Source organism: Dioscorea cayenensis, chromosome 11 (genome assembly GCF_009730915.1).
Source record: "Dioscorea cayenensis subsp. rotundata cultivar TDr96_F1 chromosome 11, TDr96_F1_v2_PseudoChromosome.rev07_lg8_w22 25.fasta, whole genome shotgun sequence".
Classification (NCBI taxonomy): domain Eukaryota; kingdom Viridiplantae; phylum Streptophyta; class Magnoliopsida; order Dioscoreales; family Dioscoreaceae; genus Dioscorea; species Dioscorea cayenensis.
In genome coordinates this window covers 9,315,552-9,328,992 of record NC_052481.1, presented here as the reverse complement: position 1 = coordinate 9,328,992, position 13,441 = coordinate 9,315,552, and the positions used below count along the sequence as shown (strand labels likewise).

The following is a 13,441-nucleotide window of genomic DNA, read 5'->3' as shown; positions in this document are numbered from 1 at the left end:
GGTGCCAGAAGTGAGTTACAAGTTAGACCAATCTACCAATCGAGTGAGCTCCCATTGCGATGATGTGCTGGTGAATCTCTCATTCGTCTTCACTACTCTCTGAACCATGTGGGAGGGTTTCCCATCACATGGCTCACTAACTTGATCTTCCGCGGGAACCGTATTTCCGAACAGACTTGGAAAAAGAGGTACGGTCTCGCTTTTCTTTGCCACTCAAGTGTATGACATCTACCGTGCTTAGGCCCCTTCTTTCCTTCCCTATACCATTAACTCTATGTATGTGTGTTATCAATATCTCTACGTGCGATTCGTTGCAACATAAACTTTTCCCTCTCTACTAGAAATAAAGGAAAGAGCTTGAATGTATTGAATTGAATAGATATCCCCTTTTTTTTCTCATTCGGGTCGATGAGTTAAACCAGATAGTCATATGAGTGAAACAAAATAGCTTAACAATTCAAAGTAAGCATACAAAATCTCATTCCCTATGTACAAGAATAAAGTGGAAGTAAACATAAGCAGTGTAAACCACTCCACCCCAAGATTGAGATTCTTTGATTAGTTATCATCTCTTGAAGCGGGCGAAATCAACCTTTATGGAGTTTCTACTACTATCTTGTATGTATTACCATACCAGGGATCAATAACAAATTAGTGGACGGTTAGAAACACTAAGGTACACAAAAGATTAGTAATGGAGATAATCTTAGGTATAAAAAAAAGGAAAGGGATAATGGGCGGAGATTGGTGAGTGGTCTCCTCTCCAGGTTTAGTATTTATATTGTTTTATTTGATTTTTAAGAACTGTAGTCAGACAAGAGGTCAAGTCAAGAGGTAAATGTGCATAAGTAAAGTCTCCGGTAGGTAGAATGGGGAAAGGTAGGTGAAGTCCGTCATTGAATTGAAGTGGTAGAGTGGTAAATGGGTGTACGGTCTATGTATTTCCTATCAGCGGCATTAGTTCCTTTGGCCTTGGGCAAATTTCTTCTTTTCTTATTTTTAGTAAAGTAAAAAAAGGTAGCAAAATAGTATTTTATTGGTACGGAAAGCTAGTATTATTATTAATAAGAATTCCTAAGCTAATAACAGTGGATTCTTAGGTTTTCTATTCTGAGCAGCGTATTCTTGCTGCGGATTTGCCGCTAACACCGGTTATTCCACATCGAATAGGGAATGAGGAAGATTCATCTTTTTGATATCCCAATAGTAAAGGTAAGAAATGACTTGCTCTTATCTGCAGCCCTATCAACTATCTGACTTTCTATCTTCTTTCTGATCTCCTGCTTTGTCCTTACTCCTCGCGATGTCTATAGTGGAGAATACTTTCATACTTCAATTGATTCACGGGGAGAGAATGTGATTTTCTCAACTTGAATGTAAAAAAAATATTAATATAAGTGGCCTTTTAACATAACAGGAGATTTTTCTTTCGAGATGCGAAAAGGCAAGGATCTTGGAAGAGTTGACAATTGTCATTATCTTCCCTTACTGGGGAAAGTCCCTAATTATAGTCTATTTTTCCTAGAGGAGCTCTAAACAAGAGTTAGTAATCTCCCCCACTTTCCTTGTCAGTTAACCGAGAGTTACTTTTTGTTACGGGAAGCAGCACGCACAAGCAAAGTACTCTTGTGAAAAGAAAGATAAGTACTAGTTAAAAGTGTTAGTTCATAAAAAGCATTCAAAATAAAATAATGCCTCTTTTGGTTAGCTGGACTGAATTCCACGAGCTACTTCTTTTAAGTTATGTCTTTTTCCATAATAGATGGGACTAGAGTGGCCGAAAATTAGGAAAAAGATGCCATCCCAAGAGCAGACAGGATGGTGTGTCTACCCCTGTGAGGCTTTCCTGTGGAGTCAGACGGGCGTGGGTAATTTCCACACACCTGTGTGGATGTACAGAACTCAAAAGCCCGTGATTTTTCATTATAAATCTTGTTCGCCTTTTCATTGTCACACTCCCAAACACTTTGAGAATGCATCCTTGAACTCTACCGACTTTGCACTATTGATTTAGAGAGATTTTACTCAAGTTTTCCGGCCGATTTCAAGGTTTTCATCTTCATCTTATTGGTTAATCCTCATTCCCGCTTTTCTTCACCAATCTTGATTTATTTTGATTAAACTAGTGAATGCTGCTTCGTTTCTATGAATAAATGGTTAGTGTATGTTTAGAATAAGTTTAGAAATGATGTTGGGATGTATTTTTGGATTTTTAGCACAAGGGCCGTGTAGTTTTCACTCCCCATGAATCCACACGGGCGTGTGGAATTTCCACACGACTGTGTGGATTTCTTCAGTATTATTATTTTGAATAAATTTGATCGATTTCTTTTCAATACTTGCAGGTATGACTCCTAGGACAAAGACACTGGCCGGCAAACATCCCAGAGAGCCCTTACCTGAGCCAGAGCACATGGAGTTCATGATTCCTAAACACCAGGCTCTCTTTGAGAGGTTAGCGAAGCTGAAGTTTGGACAGACATGTTTTCCAAACATGGGTACTTTGAGAAAGATTCAGCTCACTGATGACATGGCCGATGAGGTTTAGGAACTCCTTACCATAGCCAGTTGGCGCAAATTATTATCTATTCATGAGCCTGCCATTCGGTTACTGACATTGGAGGTGTTAGCGTCCTTCGAGTTTGATCGGTCTTATAGGAGTTTTAACAGTGTCGACATTATACAGTTCAGAGTGTTGGGGCAGTATTATAGTATGAGCATCACGTAGTTTTCGGTCAAACTTAGATTGTATAACGAGGAGTTTACAGACACTGAGGAGTACGATCGGCTACCGACTGATTATCCGGGTAATGATAAGTGCTTGTGTATTAGTAATACGAAGTATTCTTTTCTTACGATGAGCATTACTTTTCTCATATTTCATTACTAATGCATTTGTATTTGTGTTCTTTTGTGCATGTAGGGTTGTGGAGACAAATATTGAAGAAAAAGCAAAAGTAGATTGTGAGTGCACTTAGTTGATGAAATCTTGGAGTAAACAAACGTGAAGACACAAGTTGTGCTCAAAGACATGTGAGTTTGTGCCAACCTTCGTGGTGTTCAAGGAAATATGGAAATTGGAGGGGCACAAAGGCAGTTACACTCATGTGTTCCGACTTGTGCAAAGCTAGCAAGATTGTTGTCAAATATTCTTTTATTTGAAGATCCAACACAATCTACAGTGTAGACGTGTGCCCATTTATGTTGTCTCGATGAAAAGTGTGGATTCGGGAGTATTTTGGCGGAGTATTGTAAAAGGTTACTGTACTAAATCATTGTAGCAATTCAATGTAGCAGTTACTGTTCAAAGGCCACAAAAAATCAATTTCCTTGAGATTCACACGGGCGTGTGGAAATTCCACATGCATGTGTGGATGTCGATTCTAGCCCTATTTAAGTCGTGATTTCAGCCTGATTTCAGGATTCTCTTTTCCATCTTTTGGCTATCTTTTCTCCGCCTTTGGAGACGCTCGCAGTTAGGGTTTGGAGAGGCTTTAGCTAGGTTTTGGAGGGGTTTACCACCTTCGACATCTCATTTCCTTCGGAAGAGAGTTATTGGAGGAGCTTTTGTCGGCACCGATCCGGCGAGGTGTGCCCTAGGTTTGACAAGGGGACCTTTGGAGAAGACGTGGCCACTCCACAAGACCATCGACACAAATACCAAGGGGGTTTTATTCATGGATTGCATATTTTTACTTTTGATTTCATTATTGATTGTATTTGGCTCCATGGAGAGCTAAACCCATAGTGGGTACTTGGACTAGTAAAACCCTAGGATGATGTTGTTTCTTTGACCTTTTATTATGCTTCCTTTAATTGATGTTTTAATTGAGTTCCAATCTTGAATTCTTGTTGTGTTGATTTTCTCTTAGAGTGACACTGGGGTTGAGAATCCATTTTGATAATCCTTGTGAATGAGTGACACACCATGAGGGTTAAACAATACTAGATTGGAGAGGGTTGAGAGGGTGAGTTGAGAGGTAGCGGATTGTCCCCTTTCCTATCCGACATGATTTATCCTACCTCCATGTTCCAAGAGGTCTTTGTGGTCATATTAGAGTGAAGTGCAAAGAGATGAACTCCGCTGGGGCTTAGTTGCATAAGCAACAGAGTGAAGCGTTGAGGTAACCCTTGGTATCTTGGGCTTAATTGTGACTAGGGGTCTTTCTCCTGGACCAAAGGGTTAGAACTATTTTAGCGAATAGGGTTTATCATTTGGAATCCCTAGAGCTCAAAGCAACCTAGCACAGTGTGAGATGTTAAGACTGAGAGATTTCTCCACCGGGGCACAGTGTATGGTTAGCCACGGTTGACCTTAAGTTTTGGTACAGTGTGTTTAAGGATCTCCATGACTCATTAAGTATTAGTTAGGTAACATAATGATTGGTTATGCACTTGGAACAATACTCCTAGGGTGAGCAATGTCTTGTGCACCAATTATCATTGATTGTCTCTCCTATCTTTTATTTGCGCCTCCTTTTTCTTTTCTTATTTCTATTTGCATTAGTTCTTATTGACATCATTATCGATTTATTTTCATTGTAGTTAGATAGCAATCTTTGTGTTTCTAATCACTATTCCCTATGGATTCTACTACCCACTCACCGGGGTATTATTAGTTTGACAAACCCGTGCACTTGTAGTACATACGCAAAATGGCGTTTGTCAAGTTTTTGGCACCGTTTCCGGGGAATAGGCATTTTAGAAGCACTTTGCACTTTGCTATTTTAACTATTCACCATTTATTCTATTTCACACTTCCTTATTCTTTCATCATTCTCATTTGCTTCCATTTTCGTTGATTTCAGGAAGAATGATCAACATACCAAAATTATTTAACACAATCAAGGGAATGGTTGAAGATATAGAACAGAAAGTTTAGATGTTTGGAATCCAGTCCACTTCATTTTGTTCCCTACAAGGGTAATTCACCATCACCCATCCCGTGGAATGATCAGTTGTTGATTACATGGACAGAATTCAGGATCAGAGTTGTGAGTTAGATAGTGTGCTGGATCAGTTTGAAAAGTCTGCATTGGCATCTATGAGAAATCATTTGGAAGAGAGTTTGAAGAGGGTCCTTTCTCAGTTTGACTCATCTTATTATGAACAAAGAAGAGAACTTTTCTCATTGGGCGTGTCAACTTCAGTATAGGAAATTTGCAAAATAGACAATGTGGTTGTTGTTGAAGGTCATTCAGATGCACATGTAAAAGCAGAAGAAGTGGAGAATCATCTTGAGCAAGGGTCGGACGATTTTGAGGAAATCGATAGATTGAAAGAAAGTAGATTGTGACCATCGATTGAGGAACCACCTGAGTTAGAGCTTAAAACTCTGCTGGCACATTTGGAATACACCTTTCTAATGGAAGGATCAAAGCTCCTGGTGATTGTGGCTTTAAATCTTTCTCTATATCAAAAGGACAAGCTTGTGAGCATACTAAAGAAGCATAAATTTGCTATTGCTCAGAAGATCTCTGATATAAAAGGCATAAACCCATCATTTTGCACTCATAAAATCTTAACGGAGGATAATTATAAATCTGTGATCCAACCCTAGAGAAGATTAAACCAGAACATGAAGGAAGTTCTCAAGGCCGAAGTGGTAAAACTTTCGGATGCAGGTATCATCTATCCCATCTCTGGCTGTGTATGGGTGAGCCCAACTCAAGTAGTTCTGAAGAAGGGAAGAATAATAGTTGTGAAAAATGAAAAGAATGAATTAATTTTGACCAAAGTAGTTACAAGGTGGCGTGTCTACATTGACTATAGAAGGTTGAATGATGCAACTTGAAAGGATTATTTTCCATTGCCGTTTATTAATCAGATGTTGGAGTGATTGGCAGGGCATCAATTTTACTATTTCCTTGATGCTATATTAGGATACTTCCAAATCCCCATAGCTCAGAAGATCAAGAGAAGACAATGTTTACTTGTTCCAACAGTACTTTTGCTTACAGAAGAATGCCCTTTGGGTTGTGTAATGGACCAGCGACATTCCAGCGTTGCATGACTACCATCTTCGATGATCTCCTAGAAGACATCATGGAGGTGCTCATGGATGGCTTTTCATTGTTTGGAGATTCCTTTGACATCTGTCTAAGGAACCTGGAGAGAGTGCTCATAAGATGTGAAGTGACAAATCTTGTTCTTAATTGGGAGAAGTGTCACTTTATGGTCCAAGAAGGCATTGTCCTCGGGCATAAGATTTCTCAAGTGGGAACAGAGGTAGACAAGGTAAAGATTGAAGTTATAGAAAGAATCCCTCCACCTACAAATCTGAAAGAAGTCCAAAGTTTCTTGGGGCATGCAGGCTTTTATAGGAGTGACAACGCCCCTTGCGTGTGACCCGCAAGTGCACGGGTTTGTCAAAGTAATTAATCCCAAGTGAGTGGGGAATCGTATCCATAGGGAGTTGGGAATAAAAATCTTAAAATTGCTACTTAACTAAGAGAAGATGAATAATGATTGTGTTGATAAAGTGTAATGCAAGTAGAAACAAAAGAAACAAGAACGCGAGGCCCAAGTAAGTAAGAGGAAAGGCAATCGATAGAAGTGGGGTACTAAGACAATGCTCCCCCTAGGACTAATGTTTCAAGTGCAAGACCAACTATTATGCTTCCTAACTAATGCTTAATGAGTCATGGAAATTTATAAGTGCTTGTGTGATAAGAATGCAAAGTGTTATTTCCTTATGATAAGCATTACTTTTATCGGGTTTTAATGCTAATATGTGTGCATTTATGTTACATTCATGCATATAGGGTTGTGAAGCCGAATGTTAGAGAAAGAAGCCAATATAGATCGTGAATGCACGATTTGGAGAAAATCTTGAGAAGGTTCAAACGCGAAGACATAAGTCGGGTTCAAAATGCGAGAATGTGTGCCAACCTCCTTGTATTCAAGTTAGCATATTGATTTGGAGGGGCACAAGGACAGTCACATTCAAGCATTTCGGCTTGTGCATGTATAGCAATATCTTCACCAATATGTCCGTTTGTTGAAGAAGCAAAGCGATCTACGGCATAAATGTGTGCCCGTTTACGTTACTTCGATGAAAGCATGGATTTGGGAATGTTTCGGGCCAATACTATACCAGCGTAATGTAGTAAACACTGTAGCACATACTGTTCACAGCCGGCCAAAGAAGTAAAACAGAGAATCCACACGGGCGTGTGGAAATTCCACACGCCCGTGCAAAAAATCCACAGGGGCGCCCACATGTGCGTGTGGATTCCCTATTCCAGCCCTATTTAAGGCTGATTTCAGCCACGATTTGAATATTCTTTTCTCCATCTTTTCCCAAACTTGAGAGAGGGCTGGGCTAAGGTTTTGACAGGTATTGGCTAGGGATTTGGAGAGGTTCTACGGCTCCGACATCGGGCTCTATTTGGAATAAAGTTAGTGGGAGAGCTTTCGTCGGCACCGATCCAGTGAGGTGTATCCTAGGCCAGATAAAGTGACCCTTGGATGAGTAGAGGACTCTCCACAAGACCATCGCCACGACTATCGAGGGGGTTTTCTATGGATTACTTGTTTTTGCATTCAATTTCATTGATTGTAACTAGCTCCATGGAGAGCTAAACTGCCTAGTGGCTACTTGGATTTGTGAACCCTAGGATGTATTTGTTTCATTAAACCTTTCATTATGCTTTCATTAATTGATGTTTTAATTGAGTTACAATCTTGAATACTTGATTGTGTGAATACTCCCTTAGAGTGACACTAGGGTTGAGGATTCTTATTGGTAACCCTTGTGAGTGAGTGACACACCACGAGAGTTAGACAAAGCTTGATTGGAGAGGGTTGAGAGGGTGAGTCGAGAGGTAGCGGAGCATCCCTTTCTCCTCTGGTGTGATTTATTCTACCTCCATTTCCTCAAGCTCTTTGCGGTCATAGTAGAGTGAATGGGCTAAGAGATGACCTTCCGCTGGGGTTTAGTTGCAGGGGCAACAGAGTGAAGCGTTGAAGTGATTTTAGCACCTAGGGCTTAATTGTGGCTAGGGACCTTCCACTTGGACCAAAGGGTTAGGTCTACATTAGGAAGAGGATTTATCACTTGGAATCCATGGAACTTATTGCGATTCTATACGAGTGCGAGGTTGAGAGGTTATTCAATTTCTCCTCCGGGACATATATAGAGTTAGGCATGGTTGACCTTAGATTTAGGACCATGTATTGCCTTACCTCCGTTTTACTTGCACTCTTTCTCTTGTTTCTTTTACTTTTGTTACATCACATTTTGTCACACAAATCACTATTCACTTTTCGTTTAGTTAGGAAACAATTTAAGTGTTTTTATTCCCTACTCTCTATGGATACGATACCCACTCATCTGGGATTTATTACTTCAACAAACCCGTGCATTTGCGGGACATACGCAAGGGGCATTATCAGAAATCCTAAAGCACACGGTCCCAAACCTAAGGTCAACCATGACTAACTCTACACTATGTCCTAGCGGAGAAATCGCACAGTCTCAACACCCCACACTGTGTAAAGTTGCATGGAGTTCTAGGGATTCCAAGTGATAAACCTTACTCCTACGTGTAGATCTAACCCTTTGGTCCAAGAGAAAGACCCCTAGTCTCAATTAAGCTCAGATACTAAAGTCACTTCAACGTTTCACTCTATTACTCGCGTATCTAAGCCCCAACGGAGTTCATCCTTTAGTTCTTCACTCTATTATAAGCGGAAAAAACTTTAGGAATTAGAGGTAGGATAAATCACATTAGAGGGGAAAGGGAAGGCTCCGCTACCTCTCGACTCACCCTCTCAACCCTCTTCAATCTCTCCAATCTAGTTTTGTCTAATCCTCATGGCGTGTCTCCCATCCACAAAGGTTACCAAGATGAAATCTCAATCATAGTGTCACTTTAAGTGAGAAATCATTCAACAAACATTCAAGATTGTAACTCAAATAAAAACATCAATTAAGGAAGGCATAATAAAATGTCAAAGAAACATTAACATCCTAGGGTATACAAAATCCAAGTACCTTCTAGGGGGTTTAGCTCTCCATTTAGGAAGATACAATCAATAATGAAATCGAAAGTAAAAACAAGTAATCAATAGGAAAACACCCTCGGTAGTCATGTCGATGGTCTTGTGGAGTAGCCTCGTCTTCTCCAAAGGTCCCCTTGTCCGACCTAGGACACACCTCGTCGGATCGATGTCGATGAAAGCTCCCCCAATAACCTTCTTCCAAGTGAAGCGCGGTGTTGAATACGTAGAACTAATCCAAATATTTGCCAAAGACTCTCAAAACCTTAGCCGACGGCCTCTCAAAAATTGGAGAAAAGTTGGAGAGAAGGGTGAAAGATTCCTCCAAAAATCGGGCTGAACCACAGCTTAAATAGGGTGATAAGTGCTTGTGTGATATGAATGCGAAGCATTCTTTCCTTATGTTGAGCATTAATTTTCTCGGGTTTTACACTAATATGTGTGTTTTTATGTTACTTTTGTGCAGGTAGGGTTGTGAGGCCGAGTATGAAGGAAAGAAGCCAATGTGGATCATAATGCACCGTTTTTGGAGGAAATCTTGCTAAGGTTCAAACGCGAAGACATAGGTTGGGTGCGAGATGCTAGAGTGTGTGCCAACCTCCTCATATTTGAGTTAGCACAACCATTTGGAGCGGCACAAGGGCAGTCACACTTAAGCATTCTGACTTATGCACATGGAACAAGATCTCCCCCAACTTGTCCGTCATTAAAGAAGCAAAGCGATCCACGATGTGAACGTGTGCCCGTTTGCGTCACCTCGATGAAAGTATGGACTCGGAAGTATTTTAGGTCAGGTAATGTTACGGAACACCTGCAGTGAAAAACCGTAGCGACGAATGTTCACGTACCGCCAAGAAAAATCGGAATTCAAAGAATCCACACGGGCATGTGGAAATTATACATGCCCGTGTGGAAATTCCACATGGACATGTGAAAAATCCACAGGCCCGTGTGGTCGCCCGATTTCAGCCATATTTAAAGCCGATTCAGCCCCGATTTCAGCATTCTTTTCTCCATCTTTTCCCTAACTTGAGAGAGGGTTTCGGCTAGGGATTCGGGAGGTATTGGCTAAGGTTTTGGAGAGGTTCTACAGCTCTGACATCGTCATTCCTGAGGAAGAAGGTTGGTAGGGGAGCTTCTGTCGAGGCGTATCCTATACCGGACAAGGGAATCCTTGGACGACGAGTAGAGGACTTTGCACAAACCATCGACACGACTATCGAGGGGGTTTCTCTATGGATTCATTGCTTTTACATTCTATTTCTTTGATTGTACTTAGCTCCATGGAGAGCTAAACCCCTAGTGGGTACTTGGGTATTTGTGAACCCTAGGATGTATTTGTTTCATTGAATCTCTTTTTTATGCTCTCAATTAATTGATGTTTGTTGTGAGTTCCAACCTTGAATGCTTGATTGGATGAACATTTCCCCTAGAGTGACACTAAGGTTGAGAGTTCTTGTTGGTAACCTTGTGAGTGAGTGACAACCATGAGCGTTAGATAAAGCTAGGTTGGAGAGGGTTGAGAGGGTGTGTCGAGAGGTACAAGAGCGTCCCCTTTCCCCTCCGACGTGATAGATTCTTCCTCCGTTTCTCGAGTTCTTTGTTGTCATAATACAGTGAATGGTCTAAGGGATAACCCTCCGCTGGGGCTTAGTTGCGTGTGCAACGGAGTGAAGCGTTGAGGTGATCTTAGTATCTAAGGCTTAATCGTGGTTAGGGACCTTCCGGCTGTGAACAGTGCTGCTACAGTGATCCGTAACATTACCTAGCCTAAAATACTTCCCAAGTCCATACTTTCATCGAGGTGACGCAAACAGGCACACGTTCACATCGTGGATCGCTTTGCTTCTTTAATGACGGACAAGTTGGTGGAGATCTTGTTCCATGTGCATAAGTCAGAATGCTTAAGTGTGACTGCCCTTGTGCCCCTCCAAATGGTTGTGCTAACTCAAATATGAGGAGGTTGGCACACACTCTAGCATCTCGCACCAACCTATGTCTTCGCGTTTGAACCTTAGCAAGATTTCCTCCAAAAACGGTGCATTATGATCCACATTGGCTTCTTTCCTTCATACTTGATTTTTTGCCGGCTGTGAATAGTAACTACTACATTGTATTACTACAATAACCTGCTACCGTACTCCACCAAAACACTCCCAATTCCACACTTTTCATCGAGGCAACATAAACGGGCACACGTTTATGCCATAGATCACAACTCTTCTTCAATTAAAGGCATCATTGGTGAAGATCTTGCTATCAATGCACAAGTCAGGATACACAAATGTAACTGTCTTCGTACCCCTCCAACTCATTGTAATGACTTGAATACATGGAGGTTGGCAAATATTCATGTATCTCAGAGCCCCACTTATGGCTTCCATAGATTTGTTCCTTCCAAGATTCCACTAAGTACTGCATTCAGGATCTACTTTTGGCTTCTTTTATTAATACTTAGCTTCACAACCCTACATGCACAAAAGAACACAAATACACATAATTAGCACTTAAACCTAATAAAAGTATTGCTCATCATAGGGACAGAACACTTCGCATTCTTAACACACAAGCACTTATCAAACTCCCCTACACTTAAGCATTTGCTTGTCCTCAAGCAAAAATAAAACATTGAAGCATAGAAGAAGGAAAAATTGAAAGTGCTTGGCCTTAGGTTCACCAAAGTATACATGGAGAGCATTCTACAAGAAAGGGAATTTTCAACACTAAATACGAAAAATCAATGCTCTAGCTAAAAATATGAATAAAAGAGGAGAAGAAACCCGACATCGTGTAAGTGTGTGGAAACTCACTCAAGTAAACCCAAAGTATACTCCTCAAAGTTCTAAGTACAAGGGACTTATTTATCTACAATCATAACAAAGCAAAAGGATGGTAGTAGCTTTACACATCCTCTAAGGTAGCCCTTTCCGAAGAGGCCGCTAAGGTGGCTTTCACACTTTCGAGGTGGTAGCTCTTTCTAGCGGGGTGGTAGTTTTCACTCATTCCATGAGATAGCTCTTTCTCTCATTAGGGCATAACTAGTATCTGATTTATGAGAGTAGCTTCATACTTCATAGGTGGTAGCTCTTTCCACCCCTAATGCACAACTAAACAATCTATTTTTTTCTTTCTTTTTTGTTTTCCATTTTTTTGGCAAAATAGAATAAGAAACAAAACTAATTAGTCCCTTAAACATTGAACTTGAGTTTCCAAAAGAGTTTCATGAGTGAGTGGTGCACAAATATTAATCAGGCAAAAATTCCTAGAAATTCAAGTAAAAACTAGAGCATGAGAACATTCAATGTTAAAAATTCTCTTAAACTCAAGAATACAAACATTGCAACTAAGGTGAACCGCCAGTGGCTATGTGAGCATGAATGTCAATCAAAACTTGTTTAAAAGACATGTCTAAAGTGAATTCCCCCCAACACTTAAGATATATATTGCCCGCAAGGGGCGTTGTCAAGTTTTTGGCGCCGTTGCCGGGGAGTAGGCGTTTAGAGATACTTTGTACTTTGTTTTCTTAGCTTTTCATTCATTCATTCTATTTCACATCTTCTTTTATATCATCATTCTGATTTTGATTTCTTTCTTTTGGTGCAGCTCCAGGTTATGACCCAAGGGAACCCTTCGATATTGATTGAAGGAGATCCTGAACTTGAACGTAAACTCAGAAGAAGGGGAAAAGTATCTTTACAAGAACCATCTAATCAAGCTGAGAAAGAAGTGGAAGGGTCAGATAATATGGCAGAACATAATGAGCAACAAAGGACACTTTCTAATTATTCTAGACCCTCAGTTTTAGGCACACAATCGAGTATCGTGCGACCCCCGATTACAATCGAGGTAAAGTCGGTATTTATCCAAATGATTCAGCAAACAGCACAGTTCAATGGTTTAGGATCCAAACAACCATATAGAGAACTTCTTGGAAGTTTGTGATATGCTAAAGATTAATGGTGTATTGGATGATGCTATCAGATTGAGGGCTTTCCCATTCTCTCTCAATGGAAGAGCCAAGCAGTGGTTACATTCTTTGCCCAAGGCCTTCATCACGATGTGGAATGAGATGGTCGAAGCTTTTCTTGCTAGATACTTTCCTCCGGGGATGTTGGTAAGCTTCACAATGAGATTTCGTCATTTGTACAGATAGAGTTGGAATCATTGTTTGAGACATGGGAGCGCTTGAAGCATCTTCTGCGGAGATACCCACAGCATGGATTTCCTAAGTGGATGATTATTCAGACTTTCTACAATGGGTTGAATCCGAGTACAAGGCAATTGTTAGATCTTCTAACTTCGAATAGAGTGATGGCCATGACTACTTGCATTGGGTGTGGTGGAGGACATGCTCCCTCCGATTGCCCGATTTCCATTGGTGATGTATCTTCGGTTGAGAAGGTTGATTTTGTGGGTAATGCAATGAGGAACCAAGGGA

At 40.7% G+C, this 13,441-nt stretch overlaps 1 non-coding gene across 1 annotated transcript; it reads right to left on the bottom strand.

The window, feature by feature from the left end:
- Window positions 1–13,120: 13,120 nt before the first annotated feature.
- LOC120272878 lies at window positions 13,121–13,226 on the bottom strand. Its single transcript, XR_005540411.1, has one exon. It is a non-coding gene; the product is annotated as a small nucleolar RNA R71 (small nucleolar RNA).
- Between the last annotated feature and the right edge of the window lie 215 nt (window positions 13,227–13,441).